The sequence below is a fragment of the Corvus kubaryi genome, unplaced genomic scaffold, assembly GCF_017639235.1.
Source record: "Corvus kubaryi isolate FWS band 111438036 unplaced genomic scaffold, C.kubaryi_AGA036_p1.0 37385, whole genome shotgun sequence".
NCBI classification, from domain to species: Eukaryota; Metazoa; Chordata; class Aves; order Passeriformes; family Corvidae; genus Corvus; species Corvus kubaryi.
The window spans coordinates 13,405,981-13,433,053 of NW_024581127.1; the positions used below are offsets into that span (position 1 = coordinate 13,405,981).

General features: G+C 41.4%; 1 long non-coding RNA gene across 1 annotated transcript in view; it reads left to right on the top strand.

Annotated features, from left to right (window-relative positions):
• Positions 1–27,073, top strand: part of LOC121668328 — an 80,059-nt gene that overhangs the window by 18,869 nt on the left and 34,117 nt on the right. The window contains exon 3 of the long non-coding RNA XR_006017343.1: positions 26,258–26,340. This is a non-coding gene — a long non-coding RNA (uncharacterized LOC121668328). The remainder of the gene's footprint in view (positions 1–26,257; positions 26,341–27,073) is intronic.

The following is a 27,073-nucleotide window of genomic DNA, read 5'->3' on the forward strand; positions in this document are numbered from 1 at the left end:
AAAAAGGAGAAAAACTCTCAAAACATCAATGCAATTCTTTATCTCTGAGATAGTTTTGAATTTTCAAGACCCTTGTCCCAGTTTCTAGGTCCTGCATAGTTTTGTGTCCAGGTTGGAAATACTTGTATCTGAACTAGGGCCTGTGAGATGCTGCAGGTTCTGCTTCCCTAAGGTTTTATGACTTCAGGGTAAGCAGCATTTAAGTGTGTGGGCAACCTACCCCAGCTGTGCTGATGACAAGCAGGTTCTGCCTGCTTAGGTTTATCTATGTAGAAACCTCCAGATGCAGCATGCTGCTGATGCAAGAAGGACTTGGAAATTGTTCATAACTTGCCAGAGTTACACTGAAAGAAGGTCTTGATTGTTCATTTTGGTGAGGAGCAGGAAGATCACAGATGGCCAAAAAAAAGTCTTCTTATCTGTTAAACAAATAAGTCATTCAGTCAAGTTCTGTGAGTAGGACAAAGGGAAAGGCAAGATGGAACAAGCCCACACTTCCTTGGATCTGATAACAGCACAACCTGAGGTAACTGCTGTTAAAGGCTAACAGAGGAAATATGACCTAGGGTGTGTCCAACTGCAGGTTTCCTTGGGATCTAGACTTCTGTTTTCAACAGCCTTTTCACCAGTCTTGTCCTAAGCCCACTGACTCTTCCTCTGAAGAATAGCTGAGAATAGGGGAGCATAGAGCCATGTTAGAAGTCAAGAAATCAGAATCCTTTCTGTTTAGAATCATAGAACCATTTAGGTTGGAAAAGACCTCTAAGATCATTGAGTCCAACCATTAATCCACCACTGCCATGTTCACCATTAAACCATGTCCCCAAGTGTTTCTGTCTTTTGCATTTATTCATGTTGCAGGTGTGTTCAAGGGAATGGCAACACTTTGTTGCCACTACACTACACTGCAGATGAGTTGGAAAGGGTCTTTTCAAAGAGGGGACCCATGCGATGTTCAAACAACAGCCAACTGGACATGCTCTATAGGAATATTTCAGCAGAGAGATTAAAACACACCTGGAGGCAGCTATAACTTAAGAACATGTGTAGAATAATACAGATGAGCTAGTGGTCATCATGTTTACCTTTCTTATAGGCACTCCAGGCTTGCTTAAGGTATGCTGGCACTGCTAGGGCTTTTGAGAAGCCATCACATGTGGAAGTGGGCTTGAGGCAGAACACATCACAATAAAATCTGAAAACAATCGAACAACCAGATGTATGGTTTACCCTGACATCCTAAAAGTTGACTGAAATCTCTGAGTGAAAAAATAAAGTGAAGTCTGAGCATGGAAAATACCAGCAATCTGTCAGAGAATCATGTGAAAACCTTGAGGGGGAAAAAATAGAACCTTTGCTGAATGCTTAACTACTGTTTACCAAGCAAAAATACAATGGCTTCTCTGCTGATCACAATTATGCTGTTATAAATCTACTGATTTCTTCTGCTACCTTGGATTTACAACATTGTAACCAGCCTTACAATCTTGTCGGGTCTGCTGCTGCCAAAGAATTGTATTTTATCACTCAGGCACACCCAGGAGATTTCTCTTTATGTTGACACAGCAAGTGGTCTATCTTCCGAAAGAAAAGCATGGAGATTCTGCATGTCCAATTCCTGCTTCTTTTAGTGATTATTCTGTATTTAGTCAGGGTTAGGAACAAAAATTTAGTTCTAACTGGCTAATCTGATTGTGATCTGATTTGCAACCTTCTATTTTGATTTTGAAGTTTTGATTTGACTGAGAAACCCATTGGATTCAATGTGCGGCTGATCTGTATCAAAGCTCAGTCACAAAGCTGTAGGAGTGGAAGGGGTCACAAAATGTCCCACCACCCATATTACACCAGGATTCCATGATATGACTGGTTTGTTCTTAACGATCTGCACTGTCTTCCGCAATAGATTTGAGCTTTGTCCACTGCTCACTCTGACCTCCTAGACTGAAGTTCTCTCCCTCCTTTCCTACATTTCTCTGAAATCTTCTTTACTGTAAATTAATTTTTCATCCTTTTCTCCATGGCCACAGAGAACAGTTCATTGTATCTGTCTCCAACAGCCTTTTTTGTACTGGAAAACTGTTATCATGTGCCCCTTCAATCTCCTCTTTTCTAGATTAAATGGACGCAGTTCCTTCAGCTTTTTCCTCATAGGTCATGTTTCCTAAACCTCTTAACATTCTTAGTTGTTTCTTTTGTTCTTTTTCTTTCCATGTAAAAGAGAAGACAGTGGTTCTGGGAAAATTATTTCCCCAGCATCTGGCCATAGTGGGTCCCTGCTGTGAGACAGTTTCTTACTTGCTGGAGAGTGTGTTATCCACCTTTGATAATGCTAGCCTGAAGGTCCCAGGCTAACATTATCTTGTTAGCTATTGTCAGTCTCTGTAGTCACTGTGTGGTGTGGAAAATGAAAGTAGGATGGTGAGGAAGTATTACTGAGTAGGGGTAATGTGTGCTAATTTGAACTAAGAATTGATGTTTGCATTGCTAGAGGGAAAGTTTTCTCTGCAGTGGAGAAGAAATGTATTTTTTACCTCTGACTTTTTTTCCCTTGCCCCTCATGACAATGGTATTTCTGGAGGGAGAACTGGTCAGGCTTGTCTCAAGAGTCCAGACTGCCTCTTTTCTAGCCTAAACATACAGGAGTTTTATGTTCTACTGATTTTTGTACCTGAAGCTTGAACTACTCTTTCTTCTGTTGCTCATTTTAATGAAATGCACCAGAAAAATGCAAAGATGATGAAAAGCCTCTCAGAGTCCAGGATCGGCCCTGGGATCCCTTAGCCCATGACTAGTCAAAATAATGTGTGATGTTATACTAGAATTTTCACATTTCCTTTTTTTGGGGGTGGAAGACTGAAAAATGTCGTCAAATATCTCCAAATCCATTTTCATGTTTATTAAGCATCATCATCACTTATTGCCCTTAATTTGACACATAAAATTTGCCATCATTTCTGAGGCTGGCACTGCTGAGGAGCTATTGAGTCTCGTCTGCAGTATTTCTGTGACAAACACGCAGCAATTACTCTGATGAGTAATATTTGCCTCAGTATTAAATGCTGATGGGAATACATATCCCAATGTATTCATCCTACAAATTTAGAGTTGCCTCTAAATTAGCCCAACTAACTTCTGCTGAAGTTAAACTCTGCTTACACTGGCAATGACAAAGAACTTCACCTCTGCTAGAGGACAGGGTTAAGCCTACTTCCAGCTGAAATGGCTTATGAAATGTTTTCACAAACGTGTGTGGATAGCACCAGACTGTTTCAGAAGCACATTTACAAACTGCACTCTCCTTCAGGAGCTGGAGATCCTGTTCAGAGAAAGCTGAAAGAGCCACCTGTGCCGTAGTTTACACTGTCAAAGCACAAAGCAAGCACTAGCCAGCAGGGTGCAGCTACAAACCAGCCAAAGTTTGTTTCATACTGTGTTAGCTGGGAATAAGGAAAGCAGAAGCACTGCCCTGCTGTGAGCCCCAGTGGTAGGATTTGCCAAGAGAAGGCTGTGGGACTGTCCAGGAGGAGCTGTGAAGGGACCAGTAAAGAAATACAGACATTTTTGCAAAAGGTAGTCCAGTAATGGATGTCCTTGACCTTGATGGCATGATGCATCTCATTGCCTTCCATATACTAATGCAGGAGGGAATTCACTCAAGGTTCTGGAGATATTACAGAAAGCCACCCAAGAGAAGACCTTATGAATCCTTCTTCAATCCAGTACCTTTTAGACACATCTGCAGACTGACTGCCTGGGTCTCCATATTGATCCTGAATTGTTGTTTCTCCCTTTTATAGCCCAGAAGAAAGTCACAGGATTTCAAGATTTTTATTCCTTCAGACTAATTTGTATCTTCTGTTTTCTGTGTTTGAATGATAAATGAGGTCATGCCCATGTGATATTATTGGCAACAGGGTTTCCTAAAGACTGCAAAGATGCTTCTAACCTTCTGCCATTATGAGATTATTTTTGCCAACTTCCTAGACATTCAGAGGATGTTTACTTTCCCATTTTATATTTTTGCAGAGTGGAGATACGCATCATCAGACAGTAGTCAAACATGTCTAATTAAATAACCCCATCCATATTCACATACAAGAGTGGCCAATTCGGGAGCTGCTAGCAGTTGTGCCACAAGCTGAAAGCCCATGCCATTAATTTCAATACATGAAAGTGCAGCTTGCTAAAAAATACTTTTCTTTCCTTCACTGGTAGAATTAGAACTTTCCTGGTGCCTAGTTTGGCAACAGAAAAGATGGCTTTATGAATGAATGTGTAAAGTAAAAGAAATAGTTGCTGATGATCAGAAGGCAATTCAGCTTTCTGCCATGAAGAACAACTTCCAGAATCAAGAAAAATGTGAAGTCTGTGTTCTGGGTTCTTTACTGTTCAGCAGTGCAGGATGCTATGGTCGATCAGTTGTTAGCACAGACCTTCAACAAATCACGTAACTCTTTCAACCTTTCTACTTTTCTGTGCAAATGAAAAAAGTAACTGTAAATCTTGCTGACAATTACTTGTATATCTATTGGCAGGCAGTCAACTTTGGCCAGAACAACATGGGAACAATATGTGCTGCACAGCCAATGCCCATTAATTGTCTCTTTAGTTTCTCCTGCAACTTGTAGAACACATTTCTCCCAGGTGATCTGCTTCTTTAAACATTAGTACAAGCTTGTCTGGCACAGAATGCCAGTAATTTATGAGTCAGATTCTGCTTTTCAGTAATATTTACAGTGTGCTCTGTTGTAGAGCACATTAGATACTCTAACTACAGATGAAAATATAGGAAAAGTGATTTTTTTTTGGTTACCTTCAAGATACAATTAAAATTATTCTAATTTTTCTATTGACTGTTTCATCAGCTGACACAGACCCAAAGCCTGTTTTTTCACTCAGTCTACATATGTATGCTCATTAGTGAATGGCACAAGGATACAGTAAAAGGAGCTTCCAAATACTTTCCTCTCTGTGCACAGGACTGCTCTCTGGATTGCCATGTCATCTTGACTCCTTGATGTACTGCTGTACTGATTAATCACTGTTGTTTTTGTTACTGTAGCTTCTCCAAGACTTCTCCCTGGTTTCTGAGAAGGGTGCTGTGACAGTAGGCAATAATAACTGCTTAGCTGTGATGGAGACTTTTCTAGTGGGAACTGCTGACCTTTGACTTTCTACTTCTGAACTAGTCTGTCAGTGCTGAATGCTTTGTAACACTTATTTAATGAGCAATCTCTTCTCACCTCTTCCAAAGACTTAATAGCAGAAGCTGTAGTGAGATCTCCTATCATCATCTCTTTTTGTTCGAGGCATTACTGAACATGCACCAATGTTTTATGTAATGTTGTTACAGTTAAATCCAAGTAGCACACAAAAGCAAATGAGGAGGAACAACTACTGCCTTGAGTTCTACCTCTTTAACACTTTTCATTCAATTTTATTGTACAATTTAGTCACTGGAAATCCACTGAGGATTGGAATATGTTAGACTATTCTAGTTAAATTTTAAATGAAGGTTCAAGCTATAGTTTAGGCATACTAAACAATATATACCTTACAATTTTAAGGATCACCTGCTATCTCAGGCTTACGGGTCTGGAGTTTGGAACCAGACATGCTTTCTGGCAATTTTCTAGTCTTAATGTCTGGATAATGCTGCGCCAGTTACTGTATTTGGCCTGTAGCTACTTCAAGTGACTAAAAGTTTTCTTCTTACCTTCAAACTTGGGTCCAGCTCAAGTCTGTTTGAAGACCTGAGAACACTGGAAAGGATGGATGACTTGCTGTTGTGGTATATAACTTATTCAGCTGTAACAGGAGACCCCTGGCAGCTTTTGTGGGATCATTAGTGCTCACACTGTCTGGGAGAGTGAAGCAGGCTCCTGCTGGTAACCTAGCATTAGGCTTACTCCTCTGTGTGTGTGTGGTGGATTTATCTCCCACTAGACTGTGCACCTTTTTCACTAGACCTGAGAGATGGCGTAATAGGAAATCCAGCACTACAGTGCGTTGGAGAGCCTGCTGACCCACACTGCCGTGTCTGTCCCCTCAGTGCTGGACAAACCAGGAGGGCTTTTCAGGTGCACAAGGAGCTGTGAAGACCTCAGAAATGTTAGCTAGTGTGCTGGAGATGTGTCTGCAGCAGCCAGCCTGCCTAAAGGTGCTGCATGGGAGCGGTGCTTGGGGCTGTATACAGCTTCAGGCTGGCTCTGCAGGGAAGTTCTGCCTGAAGCATGGCTCTGGGCCTGGGCAGTGCTTGTTATGCCAGTGGCAACCAGTTCTTCACCTGGACCAGTAAATAAGAGCGAATGGGCACAACATTTACCCTCTGGGGAGCAGCATTTTTGCTAGTGAAATATTTAGCCCAGAATGTGATGGTGCTTCTCAGTCTTGAATATGAGGCTGGACAGAGAAGATACAACTGGATTACAAGGACACTCACAGACCTGGGAGGATTCTCCTTTCACCTTGGCAGGTTTAGTTGAGCAGATAGAATTTTGTTGCAATGCCCAGGCTTGGAGTGCTGTTCTGGAGAGCAGCACTGACACAGCTGGGCTCCTCTGCCCCTCTCTGAGGATGGCTGGAGTCCTCCACAGAGGTTTCTGGGCATGTTCATTAATACAGTCTGTCTGAACTAAGGTATCGTAATGAGAAAAGAAAAACACTTATCATTTGTCTGTGGACAAATGTCAGGATTCCCAAATGCTTTTATTTTGTATTTTTATTCAGCAACACTCAAGACACCAGTGTCTATTCCTGCAGAAAAATCTTTCCTGCAATATCTGAAAGACTCACTTATAAGAAGTCCCACCTTGTCAGGTCTGGCAGAACTTTTCCAGCCCTCCTCCTTGTCCTGCCTGGGCCGAAGGTGTTGTTGGACAACCTGCATTTTTCCTCCTGGAGAATGGTGGGAGCATGCTGTCTCTGCTCTGCATCCCATGAAGCAAAGGCAGGGGGAAACTTGTCCATGGTCACAATAAAAAATTTCAGTATGAAGCTGTCCTGCTCAAATTGGCACATAAAAATATGTGGCTTTTCCAAAGGTGCCTAATTTTTTAGAGCTCCACAGACTCTCTTGGGGAATCCTTTGTGCTGAACATCTTTGGGTGTCAAAAATGAAACATGAGTGATCTGAGTGAATCTCTCAATGGCTGCTTACTCCTGATAGTCACATGTCTGTTAACTGAGTTTATTCCTGGTGGTGGTGATGGGGATTAACCCCATTCCCATCTCCAAAATGGGGAAATACATTGTAAAAACAAATTTTCAGTGCTGATATTGGCTTAGAGGAAGACCAGAGCCAGTAAAAACAGTTTTTGCAGGCTTCAGATGAAATCTCTGATATGCAGTAGCTTTCCCAGATGTACAGGCACAAGGAGGATAGCTGGGCTCACATATTTTCTCACACATATCTGCTAATGGAGAAATCCCATGTCCCACTGTAAATGTAAATACCCAGAAATGTTATATAAAGTTATGGCTTTCTCTAGAGAATTTTTGCTGCATAAATTTTTGGCAGCTCAGGATGGATGTAATCCTGCTCCTATGTGTTAAGTGGAAACAGGGCCTATTGCTGTCAGATTGCTACACTGAAGCCTTGAGCAATAAGGGATATCTTATTAATGGACCCAGAAATACAGTTGCCATGAATTTTGAGACTTAGAATTTAAAATGTGCGTGAGTATCACCTTTGAATAAGGTACTGCCTCCTGCCTGTATTTTATAACACAAGACAGGATTATTGCTTCACCAGAATACATGAGAGGAGTTGCTGCAGCAGTGGCATGTGAGGTTTGGATATCACAGAATTGTTTTGGCCTTAGGTAGCTCATTTAAGTGATGCTGCATGACACCTTTTTCCAGTGATCTGAAACATAACAAAGGTATATTCTCTCTTGCTGTCTCTGGCCTGGCTGGGTTTATTTATTTGCCACTGCACATAAAAGCTTTGACGGATTTAGTGTTGGTGATATATTTATATTTTTGTGCTGTTGGAAATTTTCTCATTTAATCCTCTGGGCACTGATTTTCCTTATCTTTTGTTAAATTACTTTCCTAAACAAATATTTTACATGACCTTGATGTGATTTTAGGCAATATTTTATATAGCTCCATTCTAAAGTCTGACTCATGAATCCTTTGTATCTGTCTTCAGACATCTGTTGTCTGAAAGATGGCATTCTCAAGTTGTGTAAGGACCCCTGGATATATGCCTGTAAGTCTCACTTCCTAGGTTGGAGTTGGCACCTGTTTTTCGGACATCTCGGTAGCCTTTCCCAGGGGGATGTCCAAGTCTGGGATCTTTCCAAATGGGAAAACTCATCACAAGCTAGATCAGCAGCTAAGATCCATGGAGCTGGCATGGAGGAACTGGATGTAGTTACTAGGCTGATTCCAGGTATAGGATCTTTAGAAACCCGTGTGAGCTATTTGCATGTGAGTGTCTGTTGGCAGTAGGATTTTGTCTATAAGTTTGAATTCCCTGGTTATCCAGAAAACATTTTATTCAGCATGCTCTGCACTGACCCTGTGATGTCTGTGTACATCCCATGAACACAAAGCAAGTCAGTTTGTTGGATGGAACAAGACTGGGGTTGGAGTGTCAGGGGCAGAGCGATCCTTCAGTGCCTCTATCAGACATATCTAACAAGGATTGCTGTCATTAGTAAAAATACCCCTTAGAGATGACAAAGAGCACATGTGCACTTCGAAGGTTAAAAATATGTGTCTGTAATTGTGTCACTCCATGGTGCTCAAAAACATTTTGGAGAACATAGCTAAAATTTATGATACGTGAAACACAGTGTTAAGGCATCATTGAGCCACCACTGTTTTAAAAATCTGGCATCCCCTTTACTTGTAAGACTAAACTGTTTTAAATTTATTTACACCCCATCATTTCCTTAGGGACCTGTTTTCCATAAACTAATGAGGCACTGGTGCAAGAGCTCTGCTGTTATTCCTGGCAAAGACCATTTTGACTCAGAGGCATACCTCACTGGATTTTTTTCTTCAGTAGCTCACTGCAAATAATAAATAGGAGAAAATACATCATGTTTTTGAGTATCAGAGACAAGTCGCAGGACTTGTGAAAGATTAAACAAAGCAATTACAAGTTGAAATCCATCTTATTGCACTTGTCCCCACAATTTTGCATGCCTTACTCTTCTCATCTATTTCAAAATTGTACATATGCTTTGTTGAAGACTAGGTCAATCCACCAGCAACCACAGAGCGTGCGATCTTGCAAAAGGGAAATAACTAGATTGATATTCCTCATTGTGTCCAAAGGAGTGATATCTCCTTTCTTTTCCCTTGGCTAACATGTCACAAAATTGATCTTTTACTTAACATTTGAGATACCAAAAGACTGCTGCTGAGACATACAGGAGTTTCTAAGCAAGTGGTAAGCTTAAGGTCAATTTTTAGAAGTAAAAAGCCCAAAGCTTCAATGGATTTTCTAAGTGCTGATTCTCAATGCTGAGTGAAAGTTCTGTAAAGGGACTGGGCACAGTAATGTATACACCCAAGTACAAAACTGTGTTAAACGTGAACTATAGAAATCAAACCCTTTTCTTACATACCGCTTCCAAGATGCACTGCAGTTATTCACACCTTTGCACTAAGGCCCAAAAGATTGTAAAACTGATTTATTGATGAGGGGAAAAAGGTTATTATTGGTGTGATTACAATTGATTGCTAGAATATTAGCTTATTTACATGAAAAATGTCAAAATAAGTGTCTGTGATTAACCTCAAGGTAAAAACCTCTTCCCAATTACATATGAAAACATGTTATTCTACCTGTGGACATGCCTCAGTCTCTGCAGCAGCATGGCAGTATGAAAAACAGAAAAGGCCTTGATGCTGTGCAAGCCCTGCTCAGCAATAAGGAAAACATCCCAGAATTATCAACACTCTTCTCAGCACAAATCCAAAACATAGTCCCATACTAGCCACCATGAAGAAAATTAACTCTACCCCAGCCAAAACCAGCACAGAAGTAATTTCCCCAAAGCCAAAAAAACAAAGCTGAAGCCAAAAGCTGATTGTCCTGATTTGCTGGTCATGTACATTAACTAAAAGACCACCTCTTCCCGCAGAGAAGAAGAAGTAATTATTAGACATGGGAGACAAAATGTGCAGAAATAGTGATGAACTAGAGCTATAAAATAGGATTTGCTTGTTTGGTTCCTCCCCCCTCCCCCATTCATCTAGTTTCTGTCCTTTATCTAGTTTACAGTCCTTTATCTGTGAGCCCTCATGAATGTAGAGCAACCAAATAGGATAGAAGTGAAGTCTTCAAGCAGGGAATATCCCTGTATATTTCACAAGCTCAGGTGACCACAAGGAAGAAATCCACGAGGCCAAATTGTCAATGGATACAGAAATAATTTTTTCCCTGACCTTTCTTTTGCTCACTGTGTCACTAAACTGATTACTGTTACATGAGGGTGTACTGTTAATAGATGCACATTTAAAAATTTTAACTTAATAAAATCCACCTTGAAGATGAGATGAGAATTATGGCAAATACTAAAAATTCTAAATAATTGACTTCAAAAATAATTGATGATGCTTGAGGTCGAAAGTACTAATAAGGATGGGTAGAAGTGGATTGTGCATCACATTTTGAATTGTGTAATTTCTATGCTGTATCTCTGGAACACGAATCTTACAGTAAACCAGGCGAAGTCTGTTCACAATGAGAATAACCATTGCAAACTGCTTCTGAATTACACTAGAAAAAGTATTGTGATAAGTATAACTCTGTTGAATTACAGCATATTATACAAAGAGTACTGTCAAAAAAAAGAGTTCAGTTTTCTGATATGTTTTAGAACTTCTAATCCATCCTGGTAGTCCAAGTTTAAATTTTCCATGTGAGCTTTTTCTTTCTTAAATCTTAGAAGGTGATGAGGTCCCATGCTTGTAGAGTATTTCAGACTTTCCATTTCTTTATTATGTGTGTATGATGTGAAGTGCTTTTATGTACAAAGTAAATAATGGCTTTTAGATATAAGCAGACAGATTTGTAAATTTAAATATTATTATATATTTATAACTGCAGCCAGATTATTTGATAATGCTCATGTCTGCCTACTCTCACAGAATGCGTGAATGTTTTAGTTTCATTTTATGATGCTATATTGCATGTATGTGTGTAAGCACTTGAAAATATTCTCACAGATGTAAAGGCATGATGAAGCCCATGTTCAGCCCTTAGGGTGGGTAATAGACCCTTGACTTGAACATACTCCTGGCAAAATTTATTGCTGATTAGGGGCAGAAATTAGTTTTTACACTAAACATGCTCAACATGTCAGGTAATGCATTTGGCCAAGGGTGCCTACAATCAAAGCCATCTATCCTGGCAGCCAGGCACCAAGATGCTCAGCATGGTGCTTCAGAGATGCTGTGAGCTCCTGCAGCCTGGCAGAGGTCAGGCAGGTGCTGCAGGCAAGAACATGGGTGGGTAGAAGAAATGGTAGAAGTCACAGCATGCCCCATTCCCACCATCATTGGGTGCGCACTGCCTCTGGTAAGCACAGCACATGGGTTTCTCTCATCTCTCTGGTTCAGGTTTGGTCTGCAGAGGGGAAAAGGAGAGAGAGCTTCTGCCTCGTGTTTTTACCCTAACTGAAGCCAGAGAAAATACAAGATTTGGTCAGTTTTGGACACAGCCTCTGTCCCAGGCTGCCTGTTCTTGAAGCTTTGCTTACCCTAGGTTGAGACAACGGCACTCATCTTCTGCAAGCATGCACTTGTACATTCATGCACACACGCACACCACGGGTGCCCTTCTTGCAGCCAGGTTTTTCATTGCAGACACCTCAGTGAGATGAGGATGGGGCAGGAAGGGAGAGCAGGGCCATCACTTCAGTCAGCAGCCTCCAGGACAGAAACAGTAAATGCCCACTAAAGCAGATGAATACATCAGCAGGGTGCATGAGAAAATTATGGGGTTATTCAGGAAAAAAATGTGTTTCCCAGACTTGCCCAGGTTTTGCCCCAGCTTGTCAGTCACTGTGACCTTGGTATACTTATTTTTGTTTTGTTAACCATCATCCATTCTGACTGCTAGCAGCATGGCCAGTAAACAAGGGTCTGGTTTCCTTGCACACCCTTCCTGCAGCCTCAGCCCCATCCTGCTCAGCGTGGAGTGGGGTGACCAGCGAAGTGGGACTGCCATGAGTAGGGGATTAATGGTGTCTGAATGCACTCCAGCACTAAAAGCCACCTTGGTGGGACACGGAGGCTGTGCTGCACTGAGGGGCAGAGAGCACCTTTGGGAGATTTATTCCTCTATTTAGACCTTCATAATTTTTTTTCCTTACCTTTGCAGAAAAGGAATTCAATAAATCACCAAGAAATGCCTTATACGCTCACAAGGAAAAACCATTACCTGCACATTTTCTGCATGCATACAGCATCATATCTACATTACAAATGTCACAAACATGTCTTAGAATCAGTCTGCTTCACTTTTTCCAGATGGCATAAAACCAGCTTTCTACAGCTGTTCCTTAAAACATATTTTTACTTAAGTAATGGTGTTTTGCTGAACAATGGTACTCATAAAGAAGTAATAATGCTCAGACCCATTTTGCACTATTTTAACTGACTCCCCAAGACACAGAGAAGTGCTGAATTTTGCTTACAGGCTCAGTTTTTTTTTTTCTTCATGGTGTAATTGATGCACACAAAAATTATGTAGAACAGGTTGTCAGATGTGGCAGCATTTTTTTCCACCCTGAGAAAAGGCTTTGAATTTAATTTGGCTAAATGTTTAAATACGATAGCATTGAGCTGGAGAAACAGAATTTTGAACATCAAAGCATTTTATTTTTATAATTTCAAAACTTTATAAGATGCTCTTAAAAATAAGGTCTTTCAATACAGATTTTCCTGTATAATGCTTTACTTCTGGCAAATCAGAATTTTCTGGGAAAAAATACTGTCATTACATGTCTCAATTAACTCCATTTGATATGAGAAAGGTCATTTGAACCTCTTGAAAGTATTGTGTATGTCTTTGCAAAAATTCTGAGATTTAATCAGGGGATTTATGAGGATGCAAGTCAGATGCAAGTAAAGAGAATCATAGGCCTGCCTGTAGCAATTAGGGGATCTTTGTATTTTTGGAGGAAATAAGTCCTCAAATCTTTCACCACCATCTTCCATCTTCCATCCTTCCATCTTCCAGCTCCCTGAAATCATGACTATAGAAATCATTACTACATGAGTGTCAAGCTGATAAAACAATCCCTTGTGAAAAACAAGCAAAACAAATGTTTAATAAATTTCCTTCTGAGCCTGTCTTTTTGTACTGGGACAGATAACTTATTTTTTTCTTTTTTGTGCTCCATTTCCTTGTCTGTAAAATGGAGTATGTGATCCTGGTGCTTGAAGGAAACAGTTTAGTCTCTCCTATTGCAAGTTCAACTTTTCTTGCACAAAAAATGGGCCAGATAGTCAGTAAGTGCAACATGGAGCAGGTCAAACAACAAGGTTGGGTTTTGCATGGAAATACCAATTTTCTGAAATCCAGATTTCTGACTGGCTGCTCAAACTTTATTCAACCAGAATGAAATTGCTGGTTAAAAGCAGCAAGATCAAGCATCCACCTGCTGTGGAGAATTTTATTACAGAGACAAACACACTGCAGAAAATTTGGAGGAAATTAAACTTTGTGCAGCATTTGCATCAAGTAAGGCACCTTTAGGAAGCCTCTTTCTCAGGAATCTTTGCTGAAAGGTAAATTTATTTTAAAAGATAACTCTACTTTGTTGTTGCAAGGCATAACCTCCTGTTAGAAACGACTAGAAGTGCTGTATATGCTCAGTCTGGCCTCAGTAATGGCTTGTGCCAAAGGAACATAAGCCAGTTGAAGGTGGCTCAGAGATGGGGGTACAGAGATGTAGCATTGCCATGAAGAACGTGAAAGGCACATTTGGCACTAATTTACCCTGTTTTCAATCCCAAAACCCCAGCATTTGCCTTGACAATCCTACACTGCATGTTCACAGAGCACTACAGCTATCTGGAATATGTTAAGAAAACACAAGACATGTGTCTCATGCTGACTAATATTAAATTTACAATGTTTTGAAGGAAAAATCTGCAGGACACTGCGATTGCTTCCTCCCCTTTCTGACTTTGTTGGTCATCTGGGAAGTTGTCCCTGTGCTGTATTTTTCTGAGACCTGTTCACATCCTTCCGTAGCTGGATGGGAGATGTTGGAAGACAGCAGTACACCCAAGGAATGAGTTTTGGATCAGCCTGGAAAGGTAATGCTGAGGCATCCATGCTCCTGCTGCCTGTTTATGCAGCACTTCCTCCTCTCCAGGTTTCCCCTGCAACACCTATACTCACAGTCATTTTTGTAGACAGTGCAAAGTCTAATTTGGGGCTTTAATACAGCGTGGATTTACTCTATTCGCTACACTCTCAAGAGGATGCTCCAGGTTTTTACTGTAGCACTGTTCACAGCAGACACTCAGGCTTGACTTCCTGGAAAGAGTTCTCCAGTTTTTGACAGCTTCATCAAAAATACTGCCATGCTCCCAAGATTACTGACACTCTATTTTTGAAGTAATTAGCTCTTTGTTTACCTAAATCTAGGTCAAGTGAGGTCTCATTTGGATGTTTTCAAGACACTCATCTGAAAAGATATTAACAAATTGCATTGCTGAAGTTGAATTTTCTTACTTGGTTTGCAGTCTATCAGAGACTGCAAAGCACAGATTTCCTTCACTCCAGAGAATGTCATAACAAGTTACCAGGTCTTTTTATTAGCACATGAGAACTTCCAAGTCATTAAAAAACATTACTGTTTGTGTGGCATGATTAGTTTCTGGAGGAGTAATGGAGATTTTGCTAAGGCAAAGTGGCTGCTGAGGATCCAGACAGTGGATGATCCAACAGCAAGTTGTGAAAGGGAATCCTGTATCCTGAGCACGTGTTCGAATATTGGTGCATGCTTTGGTTACACCAAAGGTCTCTTGGTCCTCTTTTGTTATTAGAAGTTCTAGAATGCTTTTCCCCTGTCCTATATCTGCATTACACACACAAACTTGCAGTATGGCACAGCAGAGGTAATCCAGGTGCCTAACAGGTGGGAAAAGTATCAGTGACATTAATGGCAGAATTATACTAATGCAGATTTTTAGATACTTAAAAAATTCACTTCTACAATTTTGTTGGGTGCAATTCTGACCTTAAGGTAAGGCCTCAAGACCAGACAGAACTTATGTGATCAGGTAAATGCAGAAGACATAGGATACTTGTTTTTCAGCCAACAATCAGGTTTGCTCATGCACTGCTGCATTTGCAGCCCCAAGCAATTCCCATTAGCTTTAGCAAAGCTAAATGGTTGAGTGCCACAGAGTTAGGCCACATTAATCTCACCTTTTCCCATGTGGGCTTTAAAAAATGGAAATGAAAACAGTTGAGAGAAAATACTGGTCTTCTGGGAGAAGAACAGGTTCTGCCTGCTGGCCCCAGAGGGAATATATAACACCAGGATTAGAGTTACTAAGGAGTGGCTTAATGGAGCTGGCTGGCTTAAAGCTTGTCGTGGTTGTACTCATGGGAATAGCATCTGCATACCAATAGAGCAAGGCAGTCCATGGTCTTTAACTAAGAACCAAACAAATAAAATCAAAGCAGTGTCTTCATACATAAAAAATTTACCATTTTAAAAATTTGGACTTAAGCACAGATTTATTGATCTTATATATAGATGTAGGGAATAAAGCATGATAGTTTAAGTCCATTAGAAGGGGAATCAGATTGATGTTGTCTGCTGATCTCCTGAGCCAGCAGAAACTGGCCTGTAAGAAAAGGATGTCTCTGCAAAGCAGTTGGCTGTCAGCTTATTTGGCAAAGGTGCTTCAGGTGGTCTTGCTCAGGTACACCACTGCACATATCCTTGCATTTAGATGGGGCCATTCCTGGACCTGCAGGCCCAGGTAATGCAGCAGCTCTTCCATTCTCAGTCACATTAGAAAATCACCTTCTCAAACTGAATCAGCTTCATTTTAAAGCAGTTTGCACTCTCTAGAAGTGCATGCCAGAGCCTCACTACCATCTGACAGCTAAAGCCATTTAATTGCCCTCATCCATGTATTTGAGGCTAATTTTCAATAAATTAATTATTTTATTAGTTTTATCTTTTCATCATCTTATGTACCCCACAGCATTTACTATCTCTAAAGATAAAGTAATGTTGACATCTCTTTTATCTGCCTTCATCCCCCATTTTTCTGCATATCAGTCCCTTGCACCCATGCCTTGCTTGGGTGCGCAGTGCCCTTTTCTGTGCCTGGTGGCTCCCTGTACCCAAGGAAATGGCACTGCCCTGCAAAAGTGCTCAGTGCTTACCTATGCTGTTACCTGCTTTCATGCACACTTTTGACCATTATCCCAGACAGATCCTGGACTTGGTCAGAAGGTGTCATGAGCCAGGGAGTGCTATTCCAGTCGGTACCAACAGTGTAGGTATCTAAGCCTAGGTGTGCTTAAGTTGCTGGTATAGCTATATTCTCACAGTGACCTCCTGCACTCCTCACACCAGTATTTCTCAGGTCTGCATTACTGCCGTCTGAGGTCTGCACCTCTGTGGTGGGAGTTACTGCTGTAATGCTGGAAATTTTGTGGATAGCATCATTTGCTGGATAGAAAGGGAGTGAGACAGAGGGAAATAGGAAATCTGAAAGAGGAATAAATTAGTGAAGGTTGGTATAAATTATCAGCTGTCAAGAGGCAAAAAAAAAAAAGGGTTGTAGCACCTCCATCTATTTACATTCAATTTTTTTCCTGCCCTAATCCTGAAGTTTGCTGTTACTTAGGCTGGCATATGTGCTGATACCCTCAGGCAAAAGTACAGTCTGCAGTTTATCTACCTGGCAAATCCTTCAAGTGCCTATTGACAGAAGAAAGTTTGGTTCTGAGCTACAGTGAATCGTTCTGCTCTCTCAATAAGCCAAGTGGTGCAGTGAGGAAATACCACAACACAGAAAAATGCTGTTTACATGGAAAGGAGAACACATTGGACCTGCTGTATCTGTTCTGGTAACACAATATCAGTTAAGATTTATTATAGGAGATGCCTATCCTTTTTCTGAGACAAAATCAGAGTGGTTATTCCTGAAATGACCATTTCTTTTTCTTGTATAGTTGAAAACAAACAAACAAACAAACAAAGATTTTATGATTCATGAAAAGTACCAGATTGATAGGGATGGAGACAGAAATCTGCTGTTCAAAGGACAGATGAAAAATTATTTCACTGCCAGTATGTCTAAGATTTACTACAGAAAGGTCACCTACAGAAGTAAAATGACAGTTGAATTCCTCAGTTTCATTGATCTAATTTTTTTCTAATGTTTTTCTCTCCACCCACACATGTTAACTTGGAAAACAATGTCATTAGCATTTCTTGACTGTCTCATTAATATTGTACTCAGATATGTACATTTTGGAAAACAACCAAGCAATCCCACTTTGTCTAGCTAGAAAATTACAGCATACTGCCTTCTCACCTGTGGCCAAAGGATGCTTAGTTTTAATTCCTCAAAAGCTTCCCAAGCCCCCTAAGGCAGCATCAGTTCCTACATGCCAACACTGGAGTGTATTGAAAAAAATATAGCAGTACCCATGACCAGAGGCTCCTGCTGGCAGAAGCCAGAGCAGTAGGTGGAAGTCCCTGGATCTCCACAAAAAATACCTTCAAGTGTGGGTGAATTCCCACATAATAAGATAAGGAGAGGATGGTTTGGAGAAGATGTGCCTGGTTTTGGAGACTGTAAATACAACAATATTTCAAATTCTAAGGCCATTTGTTAATTTTTGGGAAGGCCCAAATTGAAAAAGGAAAAAAAAAGTACACAACTACTAGAATCGATTTCTTCTCATCCAAACAGTGGCAAATTTACCCTTTAAAGAATCAAATCACAGTTTGACATGATCTCAAATGCCTGTTATTTCAACATACAGGTTGCTTGCTCATAAAAAGCCAACAAAGCTTAGTTTTCTCCAAAATTATGTCTTTCACAGAATCACAGAATTTTTAGGGTTGGAAGGGAGCTCTGGAGATCATCCAGTCCAAGTCTCCCACCCAGGCAGGGTCACTTGGATCAGATTACAGAGGAACATGTTCATGTGGGTTTTGAATGTCTCCCAGGAGGGAGACTCCACAACCTCCCTGGGCAGCCTGTGCCAGTGCTCTGCCACTTTCCGCGTAAAGAAGTTCTTCCTCATGTTGAGGTTGAACTTCTTGTATTTTAGTTTATGGTCATTGCCCCTTGTCCTGTCACTGGGCACCACTGAAAAGAGCTGGTGAAAAGGCACCATCTTCTCGGCACCTGCCTTTGAGGTATTTATAGGTGTTGATGAGATCCCCTCTCAGTCTTCTCCTCTCAGGCCCAGCTCCCCCAGTCTCTTTTTGTAACAGATGCTACAGACCCCTCATCATTTTTGTGCCCCTCTGCTGCCCCTCTCCAGTAGCTCCTTGTTTTTCTTGTATTGAGGAGCCCAGAACTGGACACAGCTCTCCAGATGGTGCTTCACTAGGGCTGAATAGAGGGGCAGGATCTCCTCCCTCAATCTGCTGGCCATGCTCTTCCCAATGCACCCCAGGACACCATTGGCCCTCCTGGCTGCAAGGACACTGCTGGCTCATGGTCAGCTTGTCATCCACCAAAACTCCCAGATCTTTCTCTGCAGAGCTGCTCTCTTGTGGGTCAGCCCCCAGCCTGTACTGGTACTTCTCTCTCTGTTCATGTGTCCACATAGCCCAGTACACCTGAATAAAGAAGACTTAAAATTCTGGACAATCCCTCCACCCAGAGTTACTGAGTAGCAGCTCAGTAGTCTATGTTCTACATAGTATTGACAGATTATAGTCAGTCAATGTGCTTGCAGCATTTGTGTGCTTGGAAATACTCCTCAACTCCCTTCTTCAGTCCTTTATCCAACTCCTCCCCCTAACCTACGTCTCTTCCCTAATGTGGAGGGAAGTATTATGGAAGATCTAAAGGACTTTTATTCACCGTCCCAAAACATCATCATTGTCTGACAATCCCCCACTCATCTCATCTCAGCCTGTTTGAGCCTGTCTTGGTTCAGAGAAGCCATCCCTACAAACCAGGGATCCTAGCTTCTGCTCCAGCCGTCCCACTCTATACTCAGTGAAAGCTAACTGAAGTTAAGCAGAGTGGGCATGTTTATATATCTTTAATAAATTTAAGTCAAGACCATTTACATGAATAAAAGTAAGTCCCTTGAGGTTTTTAAACCCTCCAAAAATAGCCCTCAAAATTCAGCCAAAATTAATGCAGCCACAATTTCCATGGAAAGCACCATCAGATGGAGGAGGCTATGCCAGCCAGCATGCATACAGTGGCTGTTCAGTCCCCTCCACTCTTCTCACCTTGACAGATTTTGTAGGGAGACAGGGAAAAGGTAATAGTTGAACTCTAACATGATGTCACACCCTCCACTCAGGAGAAGATCACCAAAGCTTTCAAAAAGTCTCTTACAAAATCCCTCAAAAGAGGCTGTTGAAGAAACTATGCAATCACAGAACAAGAAGAAAGTGCTGTCAGTGATTAGAAACAGACCAAGACAAAACATAAGAGAAAGGAAGAATGACTAGGTTTAGAAAGAAAACAGGTTGAATGACAGGCTGAAAGAAAAACAGGTGCAATCCATGCTGTAGAATATCATCACTGGGGATCCTGCAGAAAGAGGTGAACAGTGAGGGGAGTTCTTGGATGTGAGCAGGGTTACACTGCTCACTGGGTGGCATGCATGGCAACTCTTGGGAAGGGTACATGAACCACTTACAGGAATTATGGTGCATTTAAAATGAACTTTAATAATTAATAAATGAGCCCAGCAGAAAGATCTGTAAAGTCCTTTGGTAAACTAGCAGTGTCCAAACCCAACCAACCTAAAAATCCTCCAGTTTCAAGAGCAAATGCTTTGATACCACAGGAATGATGGGCACAATAAGGAGAGGAAAACATCTTCATTTGAAATTATGCATCTCATGTGAAATCAGTGAGCAATGCTCTCTTAGATAATGAGTGAGGAGCTGACCTTGATTATTGACATAAATACTGAAAGTGGAAAGCAGGAATAATAAGGACATAAGCCAACAGCTAAAAAGGTGGCATCTTAGATCATTCCATAATTTGATTACCACTGGGATTTTCATGAATTTCCTTTGAAACATCTTGGCAAGTCTTAAAAGCAAGATATTAGACTAAGCAGGTTGTGACTTGATGGAGTATAGCAATTCTTAACATAAGTGGGAGGTCTTCAATAAAGTCTGACGTGATACAGGCTATTGCTAAAACTAGAACATACAGTATGAATAAATAAAAAATATGTCCATTGTTTTTAAAAAGAAAATAAATCCCCCCACTCCAAGCTGTAGGGTATCCACTCCTCTCCACTTGGTAAGGTATAGCTGAAAGATCAGGTTAATGGAAAGATCTACCATTTTTCCTGATATTTTTCCATTTGTGCATGTTTCTGTATGACCACGCGCACATGTGAGCATACTCAGTACTCTTTGCAAAGATGAATGGATCTAGTGGCACATATTCAGCATCTACACATTTCCCAAATCACCACATCTGCAGGAAAAAAAGCGTTGAGTCCCTCTATCCGTCACCGGTGTCAGGCTTGTACAAAGCTGTGTTTTACACAGCTCAGATCGTTCAGATACATCACTTAAGCCAGTCATGAGTAGGATGAAGTGTGGGGGACACTGAGAGGGAATGTTTTACAGAATGAAGGGCTTCAGGGAAAGGATTGGAAATGGAAAAACATCCATGATGGACTGTGCTTCTCTAGCTGTCAGATGCAGCTTGGAAGTCAACCAGGATGTCTAGAAAAAGCAGTTTTTTCATATCCTGATGACTAAGTTCTTCTTTCATTTTTTTCCCCCTCCAATGTTTTTTAAAGTCTTTTACATTTCACTTATACAAAAATGGAGTGTTATGGGGAAACCCCCTTTTTTTATATACAAGGTTTTGTCCTCTACCAACCAGGGCAAATTCAGAATTGGTGCTGACACTGAGGGAGCTGCACACACAGAGAAAGTAAAAAACTGACCAAAGCATCTCTGGAAATCCATTTGTGTTTAAAATTCTGGTTTCTAAGATTATGATGATTATTTTCTGTTATTACAGGCCCTAGGCAACAGTGAAATAGTTCTGGGCATGGGACTCCAAATGGCAATTCCATGCATAGACTAAATAGGCGAGGCGGCTGAATAGGAAAAAGATTGCAACACGCAAGGAAGAGAGGGGCGATGCTGAGAGCTGAACACATCTCTTGGATCCCACAGCATTAACCACAACCTCAGTTTCTCTCACCTACATCTTGCACACCTAAAAGTATCACCAGTCCCATCACTGCAGGTTGCAGCCACCCACGGGTCCAAGGCACCTGCTGTTTCCTGCTGCCAGGAATGTGATTCCTGGCACATTGCCCCACTGAACACCAGGCCCGTGTCTAGATGACAGCACTGATGGTGAATGTGTCTGTCTGGTCTCCTGGCTTGAAAAATTTCTGTTGTTAAAAGAAAATAAACTTGGTTTAGTTGCCTTTTTTTTTTTTTTTTAATTTCTTCTGTCTGGAACTTGATTTTCACTTGATTAGTGACAAAGACATACATGGTTCCCCCTGCTCTAGCAACTCCTGGATTGCTGTACCTGTTGTGGCACATTCTCAGGAAGTCCCTGCTCTTGTAGGCACAGATATAAAGATTGGAGCCATCTCAACATCATTCTGACTTCTTCGCACCAGCACTGAGAGTTCAGGTCTTCAGAGACCTCTTGCAGTTCACTGTATATTGCCTTTCTTATCAAGCTGTTACATAAACACTCAGTACTGTGTGTAAGATATGGTATCTTGATAGCTTTATCTCTCCCATTGTTTCTGACCTGGCTGGGGTTTGCCACCGAGGATGTTTATTTGCCACTGGACATAAAAGCATCAAAGAGAGAATAACACCTTTGTTATGTTTCAGATCACTGGAAAAAGGTGTAGTGCAGGATCACTTAAATGAGCTACCTAAGACCAAAACAAATCTGTAATATGCAAACTTGGTTCTACAGGCAGTTTAGGAATTTGGTTCTTCAGGTGGCTCTAGACATTGCAGATAAAGTGATTGGGATGGTTTAGACACTGTAGATAATGGTCCAACTTCTTTTCTGTAGCCTGTGACTGCCCTCCTGATACAAGGGAAGCATCCACAATGCTGTGTACCACACCACATCATGTGTTTCCTGCTGCATCTATGCTTATTCAAAACACTTCCCTTGCATCAGTAAGTTTTGATACCTGCTGTGGAGGCAGAGGCTTCTGCTGAAATTTAGTCATGTGCCCCTTTCTTCTGTAGTGGTTCACACTGAGCTTTCTTCATTGGAGCAGCCAATTTGCAGTGTGCCATGTGGATTTATGAGGGCTACATCTTTTCCTCTGCTAGTTAGTAATTCACAGAGCTTATGGATGTGTGCTAGTGTTAGTGTAAGTACCCATTAATCATTATTACACACAAAGCTGTTGCTGACTTATTGTACTCCGGGTTATCATTTGCATGCTTATTATGTCCAACTAAGTCTCATCAGTGATGGTTAAAACTTCTGCCAGGTCTGGATCAGGTGAGAATGCACTCAAATCCTTTCCATTTGCCATGCTCTGAGTGACATGTAATGATCTGTTATTTTAAACAAGTAGCACAGTTTTTGCTGACTCACCTGGCTACTTTCCGTGCTGCTGAAATTTATACTGTTCATCTACCACATCTATTTTTTGTCCAAAAAAAGTCTTTAAAACTAAGAATGTGCTATTGTGTTTGTCTCTGGTGAGGGGGAATGCCTTAGGATGCAGATGTACCTGGAAATCCAGTGTGGTGTTTACACATGTGCTCTCCTGTCACTCATCCCTCCCACACCACTCCCTCTTCAGCCACTCCCACAGATTTACTGGCTGATTTCATTTTGTATTCTTTTGTCTTTCCAGTATATAACTTACTGCACAGTATCTTACTGCCCGCCTCAGTTCTGTTGCTCAGTACAGCTGCAGCAGTTTTTCTACACTGACTGACGTGTTTTCCTGTGCTGTACCTGTGCGGATGTAACCACGCTGGACAGCAGCCATGTGAGACTCCTTGGGAGCAGAAAGTCCAGCAGTGCAAGCTCTGGCTTGCTGGTCCCTGTGCCAGCAAATATATATATTTTAAGAGAAACACAAACAGAGCTTGTCCTGGTTATAGGGCAGCCAGGGAGATGCAGCTGAACTTGTAAGACAGTTGGCCTTCTTGGTAGATGCCTGGGTAGCAGTCAGGCAACTCAGATTTAATTTACAGTTAAGCCATCTAAGTTTATTTCTCAGAAAATAAGTATTTTAAAAATTCTGAAATTAAAACATGGTTAAAACTCTCTACAATAAACAGAAGTCTTCAGAGGAAAGAATGGCTGCCGGCTTTGCTTTTTGTTCAAGCTGTAACAGATTTGAAGTTTAGTTTATAGTCAAGGCTTAAAAAGATGCTTGAGACAGTTCTTCAAAAGGAGCTGCACATCTGTGAAAGCCCTTGCTGAATACTTCAGATAATGCTCAATCTGGGTTGGATGCCCCAGAGATCAAGTCGAAGAGAGAAGTGATTGTTTTGCTTGTGATATCTACACCCAACCCCCTTAAAATGGGTGACATTTCAGCTGCAGGCACATTATCAGTAGCCTGAGATCAGAATAGCTGTCAAGTACTTTCAACTTGGAATAAGAATCAAACAAGCAAGAGAGGTCATGAGTTAAAGATTTAGGACATGCTGTTAAACTTCTCAAACCTTGTTCTCCCACAGAAAGGAAGCTGTAATAGTTCTCCATATAACTTATATGGTGAAGGGAGGTGGTGAAGGAAGCCCTAACAGACCAACCAGTATTCCTGAGAATGCTTCTGCTGTGTAATTATTTGAAAAATGAAACTCTGTAGGATTGGGAGATTAACAGGACAGATTGACTTTTGTCAGGGTTCTCATATCTATGTCTTCAGCAGAGGCTGTGTGAAACTGGTCTGTCCCCAGCCTCACAAAAAGGGAACAAAATCACTTCATGCCGACTCTGTTGAGTCTCCTGCGTCATGCAGTCTGGCACATACTGATGCAGAGGGGCAAACTGCATTTTGCAGTTCAGGGGTTTAGTTTTTCTTTCCAAAACTCCAGAATTCTTACATGACAAGGTGAGACAAATCTACTGAATTTTGTCTTAATGATAATTTCCTCTCAAAGACATTTTTGTTATGAATGACAGATGATTTTGTTGGTGTTTAAAGGAGAGGAAGCCCCGCCACCACACTTTGGCTGAATGACATGACATCTGCTTGTCTTAATTATCCTGTATTGCTCTGTAGATGAGTGCTGAGGATTTATGTCTTCCAAAGCATGCCTGGTATCTCCAACACTACCTTCTGACCTAACAAATATCAGTCCCCCACTGTAAGCTCCTTTCTTTTGAAGGCCCTGGAAGACCCCAGGTGTTCATATCCCATCCTGCTGCCTTCTAAGGACTCAGAATAATTTATTCTTGTAGGGGTTTTTTTGTTTGGTTGGTTTTTTGTTGTTTGGTTGGGTTTTTTTTTCCTTGGTTGTTTGCTTTTATGTTGGGTTTTTTGTTTTTGTTTTTGTTTTGTGTTTTGGTGTTTTTAGTTGGTTGGTTTATTTTTGTTTGTTTTGCTTTGTAACTACCAGTTAGGAACTCACTGTTAGAATCAAGGGAAGTAGTAACCTATTCCAAGCAGCCCTTGCTTGTGCTATCTTCCGTGTGGGAAATCCCTTCCCTGTCTTTCAGTGAACAAACTTCACCCTGTCAAGAAGGATTTCAGGTCTATCTTTTGTGTAATTCCCTGTTCTGGCAGCCAGGCAACCTTAGCCGATCTTCATGAAAATCACTTCTTTCTGTTCACAAGCTATCAGTGAAGATACTTCTCAAGCCCTCTGTCGATTTTCACAAGCTTTGCATGTTTCTATCACAGTGTTTGAAGGTGTATCAGACAAGTGACACAGGTACCACTAGCAGTGTGATGGCTTCCAATAGCCTGCCAAAAGTGCGCCCATTGTCCAAATGTTCCAAACACATATACCACAATGCAGGTAGACTCCAGTGAGTTTCCTGATGCTTCGAGGTCCTGAAGGGAGCTGAAGTCTAGTCAGCACGCTCTACCCTGCTGCAGAGCCTAGAAGAGCTTTGGTGATCTGAAGTGCTGTTACTGAGGTCAGTGAGCTCAGTTTCCAGAGTTCACTGCATATTCTTTCCATATTCTTCCTCTGGCTTGCAGGAAAAGTGGAGGGATAGTTTGTTTTCTCTTAAAGCCCTTTATTCCACCAGTCCTCTATGCATATGCAATAACTTATAGAAGCTGGTCTGAGGAGACCTGGCAGCCAAGGGTAGGTAAACAGTAGCAGTCTCCTGTCTGGGACAGAGAGTGTGTAGGGAGCTCCCTCTATTGATCTTCCAGGTCTTAGGAGAAGGGTTGGGTTCTCCATGTCCTTTACTGGGGAGAAGAAAAAAGCTTTCTGTGAAATCCCTCATAGAAATATTCTCTCAGTGTAATGGCTTCTTAGGCTCCAGAATGCACTCATACCACCTATTGATTGACATCTTGAAGTCAGGTGTTGAATCTAGTTGCTTGGCCTCAGTGAAGAGAAATGGCTGTTCCCAGGTTGATTCATTCAAGATATCATGGGCATTTGTTTTAGGACAAGTTGTCCTTAGAGGGTGACCATCACTGTGTTGGTTGTAGGGTTGGATGTTGAGTTTTTAGACACACAGAGAAGTTGGAACCTAGAGCATATAATTTTTTCTAACCTCTTAGGAAAAAATATTTCTTCATATTTTGTTCTCTTTCTCTGTCATGAAAGGAAATCTGCTTGCAGTAACACGCTATGATACTTTAAGGACTGTGCAGCCAAGCTGTTTAAAGCTTTATTTAGAAACTGTGGCCTGAAAACTATAAACTGAGCAGCACTTTAGGTACTGGCATTGCTCTTTAAACCCCATATATTTAATTTCTCTTAAATTTCCTGTATTTTTGCTAGAAACTATTTAGGAGGTTTAGAATTTTGCTTATCACCTGTGTTTGCAGGGTCTGTCATTCATCTGGAAATGTAAAATCTGTACTGTTGGCCCACAACTTCAGGTATCATCTCTGAGTCATATGCTTTTCTTCTGGATACAGGAAGAAAGAGATTCATTGCACTGCAAGATTGAAAAAAGAGAAGGTGAAAAGAGTGCTCAGAAACTATGGGAATTGGGAACCAGGTAAGGGTTTGCAGGGATGAAGAAATAAAAGAACTTTTGCTATGACAAGAGAGCAACTGGTGCTGTACTGTAATAACAAAACAAGTAATTAATATTGTATTAAAAGATGAACTGTTATTGCTGAAGGACATACCATAAAAAAAAAAAAAAAAAAGCAGCCTTGCTGCAGAAAATTAAGTTGTGCTTGATACTGTGATGAATAACATCTCATAGGCAACAGGAAATGCACCCCATAGTAGGAAATATTAGGAATTAGAGAGAAAGCACCACCTTGCATGGAGTTGGAGGCCACATCTCAGTGGGGACAAGTAGTGGGAAGAGATGGAAGATTCCTTGATTTTGAAGTCTGCTTTCCTCTCCTGCACACCACAGTGCTGGTAAAGGATGCCATCCTGCTTTCCTGGCAGGTGCTGTGCAAAGCCTTCCCTGCTTGTCAGGGATGTTGAGGACACAGGCTTTGTCTGATTTCCCAGTGGGCAGCCCTGTATTTAAGGTGGGAATCTTGGCTCATAGGGAATGCAGGCAGCCACCTGTGGAAGTCACTGCGGTTTTCAGCGGCATTCTTCCACATTAACTAATCACGGCTTTAAAACAGCAGCAGCTGCTCCGAGGACGCATAGGCAGGTTCCAGCGGGGCTCTCGTGCTCTGCGGGCTCGCACAGCCGTGCCGAGCACGGCCGTGCCGAGCCGTGCCGTGCCGTGCCGTGCCGTGCCGTGCCGTGCCGTGCCGTGC